General features: G+C 32.3%; 1 long non-coding RNA gene across 1 annotated transcript in view; it reads left to right on the forward strand.

Moving 5' to 3' along the window:
• The window catches only part of LOC129146887 (uncharacterized), a 231,262-nt gene extending 219,498 nt beyond the window's left edge, over positions 1–11,764 (forward strand). The window contains exon 4 of the long non-coding RNA XR_008554232.1: positions 11,712–11,764. This is a non-coding gene — a long non-coding RNA (uncharacterized LOC129146887). The remainder of the gene's footprint in view (positions 1–11,711) is intronic.
• The last annotated feature ends 5,812 nt before the right edge of the window (positions 11,765–17,576 follow it).

Here is a 17,576-nt window from a genome sequence, read left to right on the forward strand (position 1 = left end):
GAAGCAAATTATAATAGGACTATTCAGATTTGAGGATTTATTCAATTAATATGAAAATGACATTTTGTTGTGAAATTAATATAAACTTGGGAGAAAGACCATGGACTTACATTCTAGACTTTCCCACTATCAGCTCTTTATCACTAGATGTGTTTTAAAACCTCACAATTTCTCATTTGTGAAAGCTGATAACAGGTACCATGACTTTTTTTTTGTTGTTGTGGGGATTGATTTATCATCATATCAGACCCTCAATCAATACTACTTTATTTTTTTAAATATTTATTTATTTATGCACACAAGAGCTGGGGTACAGGCCAGAGATGTAGGGGGTGAGAGGATTCACCAGAGACAGAGTGGGGAACAGAACAGGCAGACTGACTGAAATACACTGCTGAGGTGAGCAGCGGGCGAGACAGGAGAGGTCTGCTTCATGTGGATTTCTCTCTGGCCGGGCGGGGATCAAACTTGTGATGCAGAGGCTGCAGATTGCTTCATAGTGTGGTGCTTAACCCCTTGCACCACCAAGGAGGCCAATCAATACTATTTTAATATGAAGCCATTGAATGAGCATTGCCCTATGTATCTCTTTAATGTTCACTTAATATTTATAGGACAGTTTTTCTCTAGCTATTACTGATGCTTCTTAGTATGTTTTATGATGGGGTTTTATTTTTTTAAATGTGTGTGTATCTATCTATCTATCTATCTATCTATCTAAAATTTTATTGAAGTATCATTGGTGTACATCACTTTCAGCATTTTCTTAGTATAGAGCATCCCCTTCTTCAAGGTACAGTCACCATATTGCACCTACCATAGTCCATTCTGCTTTCTCCCCACTTTGTCCTAGTCCTTCTCCTTCCTGTTTCCACTTTGGATGCCTCAGTGTATGGTCAGCTTTCAAGGGTTGATTGGGTTGATTTTTTTTTTAATTGAGGTAACATTGCTTTACATTGTTGTTGGTATTTTGGAACTATAGGATCTTCCGTCATGTATAGCCACCAAAGTGTACCAATCCCCAAATCACCCATAGTCCTCATGATCAAGTGGTTGTTTTATATAAATGTGTATGTATGTATGTATGTATGTATATGTACACACACACACAATGGACTATTATCCAACTTTACTCAACAATCAAAAAGATAAATACATATCATTTGTGCCAACATGCATGGAGCTGGAAATGAATAATGCTAGGTGAAATAAGTCAGAAGGACAAAAATAAATACCAGATGGTATCACTTGTATGTGGAATATAGAGAAATCAAACTAAGGATCAGATAAAGACAAGCTATGATTTTTTTCTAATGCTATTTTTACTTATTAAGTTCTGTGCTTTATATATATATATTTATACACATATATATTTATAAATATATATAAATATATTTATATATAATAGAATGATTAGAATTCTTCAAATTCATTTTTATCACATACCACTGAAGTAATACTTCCTTAACATAATTTGTTATCAGATTACATTCAATAGTTTAATCTGTTAATAGTAATGAACCCATATTTTCTATATTTAAGACATTTAGCCATACTATAAACTAAGTAATATTTATTTAACTTATGATAAAAAAGATACTAAAAGGATAGATTAACACTAATATAGTCTATAAAATTATTATGCCATAGGCTCAGACTTTTATTAACTTTAATTGAAAATCTTTTGGTTGTAAATTTTAGAAATCCAACTCAGTCTTCCTTATGTTGAAGAATTAATTGCTATAGTCATGTTACTGGCAAGTTCACAAAAATATAATTAGTGATAAGAGGCAAATATTAAGGAGAATTATGATTGGTTCAACCACCGTGTCTTAAAATTAACGGGTGGCTTGGTTGGACATAGCTAGATCCTGTGACTTTATTTACTGAGTGGAATATACAAGAATTAGAGAAGAGTATATTCCCAATTGAGGGCACAATGAAAAATAAATGTTTCTTCTTCATGGAGAAATCACATATCCTGCAATATTCCATTGACACTGTGTAACAAAACATTGCATCATCTCTGATTATGAAATAGAAATTTAGAAATTTTATTCTTTGGAAACGAATAATATTCTCCCATTCAATTATTATGATATATGTATATATATAAATATATATTGCTGCTAAAACATAATCACTGCAAATGTAGTCACACTTGGAAAGGACCACTACACCCCTGAAAAACAGTATATATAATGCATTATATTGTCCAATTATTTAAAGGTGGTTTGATATATGGATCAGAGAAGAGGTCCTACATTTTTATTAATAGACACATGCACACATGATCCCACACAAAAATTAAAAAGTAAAATGTCTTCCTGTTTGCATGGGCTAGACAAATATCTTTGTCTGGCCAGGTATAATTTCTAAAAGGATGGGCAGAAATCCAGAAAAAAATTAAAATAAAGATATACTACCCTAAAAATAAGACACATGAAACTCTTGGGCACCATGTGTAATGTTCATTAGTGTCAGGCAATTTTTTAATCACTTTTAAAGTATTAACTCACTTAATTTTAAATGAATCCCAACTGAACATTATCCTTCAGATGAGGAAAATAAGGCACACAAAGTCTAAAAATATAAAGAAAAAAATTTAAATCTCAAAGCTAGTAAGTGACCAAAGTAAGACTTAAATCCACCCCATCTAAGTCCAGAATCCTTGATTTTGAAAACACTGTGTATAAGTTTTAAAGATGTAAATAAGTTATTCCTTGCTTATGAAAGTGGAAGTTTTAAACAAAGTATAATGTAATGACAAGTATGTGAATTACATATGGTTGAGGTAGAGAAAGGAGGTGCCTCTGGAAATAAAAGGCAAAGGCCCCTAGAAATATATACTTTTTGCTCTTTTTTTTTTTGTATATTTGTTAATCTCTTATTTTATATAGAGAGCTGATCTCAGAAAAAAAATAATATTTTATTTCTACTATTTCAATACACATTGAAATAGCCCAAAACTATAATGTACTATTTAAAAATGTCAAGAAATGAAGGCCTACAATGATTTACAAAAAGAAGTACAACTTACTTGCACAGAAACACTCTAAGGAAAGAGTTATGGACAGCTATTTCCTGACTAAATTGGATCACAGTATAACAAGGAAATTTTTAAATAGCACTTGCTATTTCTTTAAGTGTTCTGAATTTATATACCGCATTAAAATATTTTACCATAATGTCTAATTCTGTTGTCTCTGATTCACTTGGGTAGTAAACTTTCTTTTTTCCTTTATTTATAACATGTTTACTTTAAGTTATTTTCTTATAACCTTTCCTAATTGGAGAAGTTATTTTAACAGTTGTTTGTAAAATAAACTCAACTATTCATGTATAGTAACCAGTAAAACTAATTGACAATCTTTCTGTCACAGTTGATTTCAAACATCTCTGTAATGAATCCTTTGGATAATTAAATGAATAAATCCTTAGCAAAATAAAAGTAACAGCAATTACAAGGCAAATATTAGGTAATTCAGCACAGACAAAGCCAAAAAGCTTCAGTGAAAGAATTATTGAATAAATTGTTAAAAATCTAGAAAAATTTATTAAGAACAAAATATATGTAAATACAAATAAATGCTAGTATTTCAACTTCTTCCTTTTTGTAGCATGCTTAAAATTCTAAATTAATGTTTAGTTATGAAATGAAATATATGCAAGTGAATGAAATGCATAAAAATGAAAGATGCTAATATGAAATAGGAATTTTTTAATGAATGTGAAGTAAGAAAATATTTAAACTTTTAATGTGGGCCAGAGTTTATACACATACACATACCTAGTATTTTTACTTGTGTGATAGGAAATATTTTATCTTACCTTATTTTAATAACATTTGATAACAACAATGCTTTGGTGACATACTCATTACTAAATAAGAAGGGGCAGGAAAGTTCTGCAAAGCAATTTAAACATCATAACTGATTCCTTATTAGAATAGACTACTATAGTTCCACACAGTAGTCAGACCACTTGCAACCTGTAGAAGGTAATTGCCTTCTCTGTTAAGCCCCAACCAGCCAAGTATGCCACCTGCATGATTTATGCTTTCCAAGAAGAAATGCTGACCCATTTTTTTTTCTTCTTTACATGCTATATTTCAGCTGGGGCATTTTACAAGGAAAAAATGTAACCATCACAGCTTGCATTTACAACTGAAAACAAACCAACCAATCTAGAATACTATCAAGTAATACTAAATCCATTTGCACAACTTCAGTATTTTCCTTAAAAAGTAGACTAGCTTCCCCTCACACTATAAATTGAACTGAGAAGCATTTCACTTTTCCTTTATGTATTCATCTCTCTCTCTCTTTCTCTCTCTCTCTCTCTCTCTCTCTTGCAGTCTCTCTCTCTCACCCACTCACAGCCACACACAGAACACACACACACACACACACACACTACACAGTAAAAATTATTTTTACCTTAAAAAAATACTTGCTGGTTATGGAATTTTTTTTCTTTTTCCTTTTTATTATGCTGTGCTTATAGACATCCACTCCTTGTCCCCTTAAATTATGGTCTATCTCTACAGTTGTGGCAACCATGGAAATGCAGGTCCCCTGGCAGGGGAGCATAGATGAGTGATGGGCATTTACATTAACTGAACAGTCATTTTATAACCATAGAAGCAAAAGTTATATGCTAAATGATGGAACAGAAAGATAAAAGTAGTTTGGGTTTTGTATCCGACACTTGAACAGATGTGTACTAGTTGTATAGTCTGCTGAATTCTGGATTTCTAGCATTTTAACAACATGAAAGAACAATCAGGTTAGAAAATTTTTTTATATATACACTTTTTACTTGACACCAAATTATAATATGTAATATATATGTATGTGTTTGTGTATACACACACACACACACACTAGTGAAGGGCATCATCTTTTAATTAAAATTTTTAATCCACACTTCCCTCAAAAATGAGGAGATAGAGTAATTCACTTGTCATAATTTAGTTTTTGTAAAGATAACAAAGACAAAAAATAAAATCAAGCAACATTGACCAGAATTGGGAAGGTATAATTCAAACACTTAAAGCCAAAATCTCAATCAACAGACTTCTATTTCTAACGGTAAGAATAATTCTTAAAAAATGAAATCAGATTATGTTGCTCCTCTTTTCAAAATCTTCTACTGGCTTCATATCTCACTCTCCATAAAAACCAAAATCTAACCAGTGACCTATAGGACCCAGTTGATGTACCCACTCTATTAACTCTCTGATCTCATAACTCATTTCTGATTCAAGAGTGTTCCGATCAATTATGGGGCCCAATGCAAGAGTAAAAATGGTGGCTGCATTCAATAAGCCTGAATATTTATAGCTGTAAGTCATCTGAGAATATGTTTTACTTTCCTAATGATAAAACATTATTATGATTGTGTGTATATATGTATATTGCTAAGGTTTTTATATCACTGAAAATTTGGCAAAATATTGAAAATCAGTTGATTTGTTATTGTTCATGTATAGATGCTTGTGGGCTAGTTTCAGAATTTTTAGGTGAGTAATCAAATAAAGACACACCAAATTCTTAAATATCTATGTGTATACATACACATAATTTTCACTCACTCTCCTTTAAGAAAAATCACTGTATTATTGAATCAATTTTCATATAATTGGTGTTCTATTGATAGAAATGACAGATTTGATAAACTGTTTTGATTTATTCAATTTAGAAAGATTTTGCTCTACTGAAGCAGTCAGTAGCAATAGAAATTGTCAATATCAATTCTTAAAGCAATATTTACATTGAGTTAAATATTTAGTTTGATATATAATTAGGCAGTTCAAGATTTTAACTGATCAAATATCACAAAATATTTTAATATTTTATGTAATTGTGGTATCTTTTATTGTAGTCTTCACACTTCTTTAAATTAATATCTAGAGTCACAAAGAAAATCTTAAATGCATGATTTTTTCTTATTTTTTTAAAGAGTTATTTATTTATGCATACAAGAGCTGGGGTACAGGCCAGAAATGCAGGGGGTGAGAGGATTCACCACAGACAGAGTTGGAGTTGGGAACAGAACAGGCAGACTGACTGAAATACACTGCTGAGGGGAGAAGTGGGTGAGACAAGAGAGGTCTGCTTCGCCATGTGTGTTTCTCTCTGGCCGGCCAGGGATTGAACCTGCTGCAGAGGCTGCAGATTGTTTCATAGTGCAGTGCTTAACCCCTTGTGCCACCAGGGAGGCCCCTATTTCTGAATTTTAATGTAAGGATATTATAAACAAAGTAAAAGTAATGGCATAATGTTTAATTTGTTCAAATTCCTTACCAGTGGGGATGATAACTGAATCTATAATTGTCAGTGCAAGAATCTATGCAAATTAATTTGAGGATTATTATTTCATGTCTTCTTTAATAGTCATGCAAACACTTTTGCTTTCTTATTAGTTTCTTAATTTTATTATAATGACATTTGATAACTTACTTTACATGTTATTTCTTTGATTAGAATAATCATTTTCCCAAAAATTATTCCCAATCCAACAATGTTAATTCTTTCAGAGTGATATATTAGTAATAGAGGTGTCTATTTAGCTCTTCTGCCCATTTTTTGATTGGTATGATTGTTTTTGTCATTGCTGTTGTCCTTGAGTTATATGAGTAGTCCATAGAGCTAATATATTGGCCCTTTGTCAGATGTATATGTGCAAATATTTTTGTTCCATTCACTAAGATATCTTTTGTCTTAGTGGCACTTTCTATCACTACAGAGAAGCTTTATAGTTTGATGTATGTCCAATGATTTTATTTATGTTGTCCTTTGCTTCTTTTGTTAGGGATGAATCCATAAAGCCATCACTGAAGTCAATGATGTGGAGTATTTTGCCTATGATTTTTCAATGCATTTTATAGTTTCAGTTATTATACTAAAGTATTTAATCCGCTAATTAGTTCTTCTCACATATTTTCACTCAGTTAAGGGTTTACCTCCACACCATTTAGCTCACCTCTCCCCAGGGCCTCTGGCTAAATGGAGCACAGATCTAAGAAGTTTGAAAAGCAGACTCCACCCATCTTTTGTTGAATGGATTTGAAATACTTCAGTGTCCCTTCTGGTATAGTCAGTGCTAATTTCTGATGTCCATGTGGTATTCCAGTTTTACTTCAAGTCAGAGGACCCTCTGGGGTTACTGATTTTCTGGATAATCTTAAAAGATTGAAACAGGGATCCTTATCTAAATGCCATCTTGGTTTCTGTCTGGCAAAGTTTATTTTAATATGCATATAGAACAATACCAGTGTTAACAAAAAAGGAATCATGAAAGTAATGTAACTCATAAGAGCTAATTAAATTATAAAGACATCAAATGACATCTACAAATGCTTATTTTCTTCATATTTTCCTAAAACATGGGCTCCATTTTGTCTGCTATAGTTATACACTTCTTTTGCTTTGAGTAGAAAATGGGCACCTTTTAACTGTTATAGTTAAATCTTTTTATATTTATAGCACAGTATGTGGATAGTTTTCCATTACAGTTATCTCAGTAGGTAATCAACAAAAATCACTTGTGTGAGAATTTTAGGGGATTTCCAGTTTTGTGCTACAAATTTTATAGCATGTGAAAAATGCTATAGTTATTATAGCATATAATTACTACATATAATTACTATATGTTGCTACTATAACTGCAAAGATGTGTTACTGGACCAGTGAAGGTAATTGATAATTTTCACATCATATTAAAATTTTTCAAAGCTGAATTTTTCTAAAGAGAAGTAAAATTTTAAAAACCCATAGTAAGGTACAGTATGCTTTTTAAAAATTACATTTAGTATATGTTTTAGAGCAAAAAAAAAAAGGGAGCAAAATAAAGATCTATGAAAATTTTTAAATGAACTAATATGTAGTTTATAATCCATATATGTCATAAAGAATATGTGATAACAATTACCCAAACTTGGATTAATTGACAGGAACACAAAGTGATTAAGTTACTTAATATTTACGCAATTTTTAGGATAGTGCCTTGCACATATAAGTACTTATTTGAGTTAGATAAAAATAAATGTAACAAAAGCAGTAAGCTTTTAAGCCAGTAGACATGGGATCAAATTGTGACTTTCCTACTTTTTGGTTGTGTGTCCTTAGAAAAGTTACCTGAAAGTCATTTTATCATCTGAATTGAGAATAATAATACCTAACCGATTTTTTGGGAAATAAATGATATAATTAATGTTTTAAGTATTTAGTATACTTCCAGGTGAGTAATTAATGCCAATAAACCTTAAATATTAGAATAATATATATGGTGGCATGTCACGCACTTACCTATTTAATCTGTTTGTCATCTATTCTTTATTATTCATTCATCCACTCATTCAGGTTAAGGCCTTCAGTTATAAACCTGCATTAAGTTCAAATCTCCAGAGGTGGGATCTAACATAATTTAGTTAACCAATGGCTTTTTATAATTTCTGAGGGTTTTGGAGCCAAGTGACTATACAGTTGAAATGCTTTTCCAGGAAAGATTTTAAGGGTCAATGCATTGTAAAAGGCCCTCGAAATTAATTCTTATTCTCAGCCTCACTGTGTAAATGTTGTCTCTTTCCTAAGTGACTTCATCACTCTTGATCTCAGTTTTAGCATCTGAAAAATGTATGGTGGTTAATACCAGTTTTGTCTTCTCACAGGATTGTGGAGATGATCTAATGAGATAATTAATGCATGCCTTTGAAATTCAAATGTCATGAATCACAATATTATGAAGGGCAATCCTTGCTGAGTAGTTAGATGAACAAACCTAATAGCCAACACATCAAATGCCTAAATATCTTCTTTGATAGGAAGTGCAGTTAGGTGTACATCTGGTGACCAGATGAGGCACAAACAACATTAAGAACATTGAATTTAAAGTGTTAAACCATTTCTGTTTGTTTGTTTCTTTTAAAAATCAGAAAGATCAGAAACAGTATAACTGGTAAAGTCAACTGATAAAACTATTATGTGTCAAGTCATTTGTGTGAGGAAAAAATAGTTACTGACATTAAAATCCAAGTGCCTCTGGTGGTGATACATAAAAGATAGTCTATGTTAGCCAGTGTAGGCATTCTGAGTACAGATGCCAAAATACTTGTCTTTTGTAAGAGAAACAGCTAGAGAAATGCAGGTATTGATTTTGACAGGATTGGAGGGAAAGAGAAGAGAACATTGTTCATGTTTTTTCTTTCCTTACATAAGTGATAGTATGCACACTATTTTTTCCATAAAATAATAAAATAATCTGACAAAGCTATGATACATTACAAAGCAGATATTGATGCTGTTGATGGAAAATAATTATCTATTTGACTAGTTACTATAACTCCTCACCACTTAATCCCACTCATATTCAGAAGAAAAGGAATTAAAAACAGGGTAAGAGGTACAGTACAATTCAGTGAATAACTCAAAGTTAATATTTAGTTGGGCGCACTTATTTAGTAATGATTGAATAACAGCATTATCCTAATGCCTATCACAACACATATTTATCAGTTTAATTATGAAGGCAAAAAGGGAATATTCAAGTATTTCATAAATTTCGATTTCTAGGAGGGAGAATGTTGCCTACCTTTTAAAAATATGCATAGTTTAAGACTGCAGAAATTTCTGAAATGACAAAATACCCAAACTGTAACCATTTACATTTTACTGAATATAATAACATTGATATCATTTAATTCCATTTTAAATAAACTCTTTGGATTTTCTCATAGGCACTTATTTTAATCAGAAAAAAAAGGGCTATAAAGGGGAAGACCATCATTACATCAAGCCAGAATTTACAATAAAATAGACCTCTCAAATTTCAAAGATGTGCCTTAAAAGTCTTACTGAGAAAATTATATAGTTTTATGGATTCAGGTGAGTTAAAAATGCTTTTCCTGTTCAGAGGACACTTCAAATCCCCCAACATGAATAATATAAATTCTAAATTAGTAATTCAACTGAGTTGTAATAAAATAATATAAAATCTCACTAAAGGCTGACATAATATTTTGAATGTATTTTTAAATCATATTATTACTACATATTTAAACTATAAAAGCTGTAATTTCCACTACCAAAATACAAATAACAATTAGAAAGATAGAAAATAAAGCAAAATCAAAAGAAGGAAAAACCACCCATATTCTCATTTTCAAATCATCACTATTAGCATCTTTGAGAAATAGTTGCTCTCATACACTGATGATTGAAGGGTAAATTTGTATCTTTTGGAAACTCAATGTGTATTAAGACACAGCTCTGATATTGTTTGAAATAGTAAGATAAGATATATACATCATTAATTTAAAATTTCATAAAAGTATCAGAATCTCAACACATCAAATGTCAAATGCAACATTTCTATTCAAGTTTGAAATAGTTTACTTCTCCTCTTAAATATCTTTAAAGATTTCAAGTAACATCTATTATATTTATTTTTTGTTTATATGAAGATAACTCGGTATTTCTCAAAATGACTTAATTCTCACATTACATTTGGTGGACTTACATGCCATCATACCCTGCAGAAACTAAAGAATACTATGAATTGTTACAAAGGGTACTGGCAACCCCCAAGCAACCAAAAATATGACAACCCAGAATGAGTATGTGAACAGCAAGACATTCAAATAAGTGCGCTTAGCCGTCTGCCTCCGTTGTCTAAAAACTTGCCCCAGAGAAAATTGCCAAAAGTCACTTTGAAAGAGTTTATATATGTCAATTACAGCTGTCAAGAATCAAAAGCCAAGAAGAGAAGCTTACAGTTTATATGCTATGTTGATTCCCAGCTTGAACAGTAAAATTTGTATTAAATGGTGGAGAGGTTGTTTGGACTGAGTTCCCGTTTACACATTATTCTCCAAGGACTTTTAAAGCTATCAGCTTTCTTACCTTTTTGTTTTCAATCTGTTCAAAGTGTAGTTTTGATATAAGGGGAAAGATTGATTGAACCACAGTTCATATTTATTTTACTAGCTAAGAGACCCAGGGGCAATCTGAAAATTTATATATTGCTAACTCTAAGTTTAAATTCAGACATTTATTCACGGTAAGTTTTGAATACCTACTATGTACTATGCAGATATTTTCAACAGCCTAGTTAATTTGATAAACACTTACACTTATTTTCAATTAAGAAATACCCACCAATTCTTATTCTCCTAAAAATGTACTCTCGGATCTGTGGGAGGCAGATAGAAACTATTTTCTCCCTTACATTCTGTTTTTCTTAAGTTATCAGAGACAACCTTAACTTGACATCTTTATGAGGCCTGTTCTAAATGTGTTACCATTGTTTTCCCTGATCTTTTTTTATTGGAATAAAAACATGTTTTAAAAAACCTTAAAAGTCTAACAACATCTAGCAAAAGTTTCACCCAGCATTTTCGATCAAGGAATAGCAAGTATTCTAGAGACAAGTTTCTGTATAAGATAACCATTTCTAGGATAATAGTTTCATAACACAAATTCATTAATTCTTATTTAATCAAATAGTTGAAGTTAATACTTGCTTTCTTAATTATATTTTCCACTAGGCAACAAAATAAAAATATAGAAAAATAAAATAGAAAGCATAATTTAACCAATATTTCATTTCATGTTAAAGATGTGCTAATATAATATGCCCCATGCAGCAAACTTTGCCCACTGTGGTTTTGTTTAGAATCAGGTCATATCAAAATTTATCTTTATTTCTAGATCTTCTAGAAAACAGCAAGCCAATTTCTAAATTCCACATGTTTATAACTGCTCTGAGTCCTTACGGAGTATTCCCGCTGAGCGGACAGTAGACAAGGTGGTGAGTTTCTGTAATAAATAGGACATCAATTAAAAAAAAAATAGGACTTCAATTCATGCAATAAGAATAAAATGCTAGTATCTCAAGTAAATGCTGGTTTAATCAAGTGAAATGAATCCATTTTGATCTAACTTCTCTTATAGACAATCAACCTAAAATATAAAATCTTTTTGATGTAAGTTTCTCTTGTTCATTTGATAGCTTGACTGGGGTACTTATGCTTCCGATAAAAGTACCACTCAAGGACACTGCAAGGATAACTGGTTGATTATATGCTTTCTCTCCCAAGTTCTCAATGTCTCTATTGAAGCTCAAATAACCCAAATGTTCAATTATGCTCTTTTTAAGTGGAGATAGCACTTGCCTCATTTTCAGTTAAATTCTTCAGTGAATATTTATATGTGTTATTATGCAAGATAATTCTCCAGGGTCCTCATGTATTTCTGTTCATCTTAACAAGCTCTTTTTTATAGAATGTCTTTTTAAAAAGATATCTGCATGCTAAACAACTGTGGATGATAGAGATAGTGTTTCCCTCTAGAGCAAAAGCCAGGCATACTTACTGCCTAGTTTAATTAATATAATGCCTACCTTTGGGGCAAAGGGCATATATGCCTATGGTCCATTATAAAGATTTGAATTTCCTCAGCCCACATTTTCTCTCCGAAGATGCAGCTCATCATATGTGCAAACATCTGCCTTGTCCATTGGTGTTGCTGTTGTGGAAATTAGAAGCAAGGGTAGTTGATACCAATAAACTAATCTCCTGCTCTTTTCTCTGAATCATGAGTCTCAGCTTTTCTAGGAGATTTCTGCCTTATGCCAGTCTCTGGAAAGCTGTGGCAGGCTAACATGTAGGTAAGGTAATATAAGTAAATAAGTTGTAAGTAGGGTAATATATCAAACCCTTCACATTCCTTGATATAGCCCAGAAACCCAAGTAGATATCAAAATAGAAGACGAATAAATATAACTGCCTTCTGGAAGCTTGACCTGTAAATTTTTACAGTTCAATTTATTCCAAAAGCAGTTATGGATGGGTCATGGCTTCACAGATGGAGGTTTTCTCTGCTGACCTCCAGAGGGATGACATGAAATGGGCAGGTGTGATCTATGATGCTCGGTTTTGTACAGAAACTCCTTTATATTTTCCTATTTTTTTCTTCTATTGTAGATTTATTTATCAATAGTGGAAATTAAGTTTTTCATAATGCTGGGTCAGGTTTAATGCAAATAGTATTTTTCCTAAAAAATTATAATTCATCACTATATCATACATTTTTATTACACTCTATAAACCCTAGTATTGCAAAATATATACCTTTAATGAGTGTGTTCTTCCTGTTAATATTTTTGATACAATTATTCATAATGGGAGTTGTGGCTTTGGGTTCATTTGAATTTACAGGGTTTTGTTATTGATATTTTTGCTTAATGGAGATTTGGAAGGTTTTTATTCTCTATCGTCTACTACTTGTAACTAATTAAATAAAATTGAATATATAATCTTTACATTTTTGAAAGAATTTCCCAGTGAAAAATCTGTGCTTAGTGATTTTTTTGGTTATTTGAAATGGGAAAAATTTGATTTTTTTCTTGGAAAATTTAATTATTTTGGCTAACTGCTCTAGAGTGATTAATAAATCAAATTTTCCTTGAATACGTACATTTCACATAGACTTTTACTATCTTTTGCATAAAGTTTAGCAAGAAAAGCATCTTCTTTTAATATTTTCCACATCTATGGACAATTTTCCTTAAGCATTTTTGAGTATATGCAACCACTCTCCAAAAATGTTTCTTTTGGGCCTCCCCTGGTGGCGCAGTGGTTGAGCGCTGGGCTGAGAGGCTGCCTGAGCCTCTGCAGCGCCAGTTCGTTCCCCAGCCGCCGGCGAGGGTCCCACCAAAAAAAAAAAAAAAAAAAAAATTGTTTCTTTCCATAATTAAGATTACTATTGGTTTATCCATATATTTTTTCAAATATGCATCCTTGTAACTTATAGATCTATTACTCTCTATAATGCATTATTTTCCTTTTTAATATTAATCAATTTATCTACTTTTACAGTTTTTTTTAACAGGTTGACTTAGATTATTAATCCATCCATTTTGATTTATATTTCAAATTAATATAAACATGAAAGCTGTGTATTTTTCTCTCAGATCTAATTGAATTCAGTGAGGAATTCAACAGAAGAGTTACCACATGCAAAAATATTGCCTAAATTATTTAATATACACTATATATGAATGTGTGATTAGGAAAGTATATTTTTCATTTATAGATATGATGGGTGCTTTTAATGCTTTGGAATGCATTTTCATGTTGCATTTTGTTCCACTGAATCACCAAGTCATTAATTCTTTAAGTTCTTTGATTTATGTTATTTTGTTTCATAGGGGTGATTGCATTTTTGAGGGTTTTTTTGTTTTGTTTTGATAAGCCATGATTTAAATTTGGTCATTAATTTCACTCGCTCCATGTAATTTTTATTTCTGATGAAGCTTCTTTTCTCCCTAATTATTATTTTTTACCCTAATCCTTTTCTTCCCTTAAAACAAAAGTATATTATCTTTATATAGATGCTATGCTGTCTCCTTTCTTTATTATTATTACTATTGAAAAAAAATAATTTTCTTCTGGTATTTACAGTAGTGTGCATTGTGTTCGTTTGCTGGTGGTAGAATGGAACAGAGGTCTACCCCAACTTAGCTGAGAAAGCTGAGAATTCTCTTTTCTTCTTTCTTTCTTTTTTTTCATAGAATTAAGGTGTAGGCCAGAGGTGCAGGGGGTGAGAGGATTCACCAGAGACAGAGTGGGGAGCAGAACAGGCAGATTGACTGAAATACACTGCTGAGGGGAACAGCAGGCGAGACAGGAGCGGTCTGCTGCACCATTTGGGTCAGCTCCCTGGCCAGGGATTGAACCCAGGCCTCAGTGGTTACAGTGCTGAGACTTAACCCCTAGGCCACCAGGGATTGAAAGCTGAGACTTTTCTTATGATAGGTGATTTTGTGTGTCTTCCTATAGCTTTTGTTCTTCCCTTGCTAATGGAGATAGAGATTATGTTTTCTTATTATTTAGTCATTCTCATTTCCTTCACTGCAATATTAATAGACTGCATCCTGAAAATATGATTTGTTGCTGATATTCTTTTCTCATCCTTGTGTGAAGATAAATTTGGAGACCGCAATATACCATACATTATATGTTTCATGCTCTTCTCTAGAACCCTCCTTTTGAGTCAGGGCTGACCCTGCTTTAGCCAGGAGACCAAGGTACAAGTAAGATTATGACAATTCCAAGCAGAAGCTTTAGAAAGCTTGGCAGTTTTTTACCTTCTTGTTCTGGGAATCTAGACCCCTTGTCAGAAATCTTCCTAGCCTGAGGCTATCGTTCTATGAGGAAGATCAAAAAGCAACATGAAGAGCCTGCCTAGGATTAAGGCTGTGGCAGCATCAACCATCAGCCACGTGAATAAGGGCTTTTTGTTCTTCCAGCCATCTCAACATTCAAATTATAATACATAAGTATAAGCTAAACTAATTTGTCTACATAATCATGAGAATACTATCATTTATATTTCCTTCAAACCTTTCTAAAATTGTTATTTCCCAATGAATTTTACATTTAAGAACAACAACAACAAAATAACCATTAAAAAAAGTGGCTTATGGGCCTCCCTGGTGGCACAAGGGGTTAAGAAACAACCTATAAAGCTGTCTGCAGCCTCTGCAGCACGAGTTCGATCCCCGGTCAGCCAGGGAGCAACCCACATGGCGCAGCAGACCTCTCCTGATTCACCCACTGCTCCCCTCAGCAGTGTACTTCGGTCAATCTGCCTGTTCTGTTCCCAGCTCTGTCTCTGGTGAATCCTCTCACCCCCACACCTTTAACCTGTACACCAGCTCTTGTATGTATAAATAAATAACTCTTAAAAAAAAAGTGGCTTATTTGAGACACTGTATTTTAGAGTGGCTTGTTACATCGTAGTAAAGAATTAAAGCAACCAGTTAATTGAAAGACACTTCTATAGTCATTTCTAGTCCTGCTTTTAGAAGAAATAAATATAGCTTTTGACCTTGGTGTTGGAATTTACTTCTTAGAACTGTAATTTTTATACTCCATTAACTGCAAAAGTTAGCTCCTTTCTTGTATATTTCTCTTTTGGATGGTCTTTCTTCCTGAATAGCATCTTTCTATCTCTATTGTATCTATGCTGATTTTAGCAGCCCTTAGAGTCAATAATATGTTGACTTTATGATATCAACATTAAACTGGACATGAAAGTCTACCAGTAGATAAAGATTGATTATGCATCATAGATTGTATTTGCATTTTTTTTTTTTGCTTTTGTCATTTGCTTTTCTTCTTTGTTCATTTATTACTTAGGGTTTTGAATCTGACAGCAATTTAGCTATCAAACAAAAACCAACTGGATATTTTTTTTTCATGCCAAAGATAAGCTTTAATGTATGACAAATATGAAACACAATTTCTCACGTTACAATTTACTTTTCCAAGGATCTGATACTGAAATTTTTTTTTAATTTTAATTTTTTTTATTTTTATATTCCCCAAACAATTGCAACCCTTTATTTTGACCCCAATCCCTCCCCCCCACCCCTCCCCTCATAAAGTGTCTCTGGTTCATAGTTGTTTGTTGATTATGATTTTCACTTTCTTATAGATATTCATTTTCCTGGTCCCTTATTTAAGTTTTCTAGATTCCTACTATGAGTGAGACCATCCGAAATTTTTCTTTTTCGTTCTGGCTTATTTTGCTGAGCATGATACCTTCCAGCGCCATCCATGTTGCTGCAAATTGCATGTGTTTATCTTTTTTGAATGCTGAGTAATATTCCATGGTGTATATGTACCACATCTTCTTGATCCAGTCATCTATTTTGGGGCATTTGGGTTGTTTCCAAAGCTTAGCTATTGTAAACAGTGCTGCTATAAACATAGGGGTGCAGATGCTCTTTGGACCAACTGGATATTTTTTGTGCATAACGGCAATCTGAAATTTTGAATTTTTGTCCCACTGAAGTATTGGAAATAATTCTGAATCATTGGCAGCTTTATCTCCATGGTATAAATTTCTCCTCCACTTTCCCTATAATTATATTTCATTTTATGTCATGACCTAAGGATAGAGGAGTATCATGATAAAATTTACATTTTAGGTAAGGGATCATTCTGGTGTTTTGTTGTTTTGTTTTGTTTTTTTTCCTTCATAGTTGCCTGTTCAAGTTATGATCAGACCTGATAAGAATTATTTCTTATTTCTGTCTTAATCAAAATGAAATCTGAAATTCCTGAGAACAAATACTGCAAATCCTTCCATAAAAACTTCTAAATGAAGCCATAGAGAGGGAATTAACTATCATTAGGGAACAATGTAATAAGGCCGAGAGATGAAGGGGACACAGTAGTTCTCAATATTAGAAGGCAAAATTAGAGGGAAATACTAAGATATCACTTTATCTCTACAATTATTAAAATATAGAATAAAATACTTATTAAAACTGCAATCCCTCCTATTATTATTACAAGAGGCTAATGAATTATTACAGATGCATTAGCCTGACATATGTACAGTTTTTAGAAAACTGCTTCATTCCTTTGTCTTGTCATCACTTTTATGAACAATAATGAGTAGGATAACCATGATTAAACAGCATCATAAAAAATTTTTAACACTACATAATGGGTAGAGAGTTTTACAAACTTTGGGTATAAAAATATAAACTATTTTATTAAT

The sequence above is a fragment of the Talpa occidentalis genome, unplaced genomic scaffold (genome assembly GCF_014898055.3).
Source record: "Talpa occidentalis isolate TD23 unplaced genomic scaffold, MPIMG_talOcc4v2.1 talOcc4.5, whole genome shotgun sequence".
NCBI classification, from domain to species: domain Eukaryota; kingdom Metazoa; phylum Chordata; class Mammalia; order Eulipotyphla; family Talpidae; genus Talpa; species Talpa occidentalis.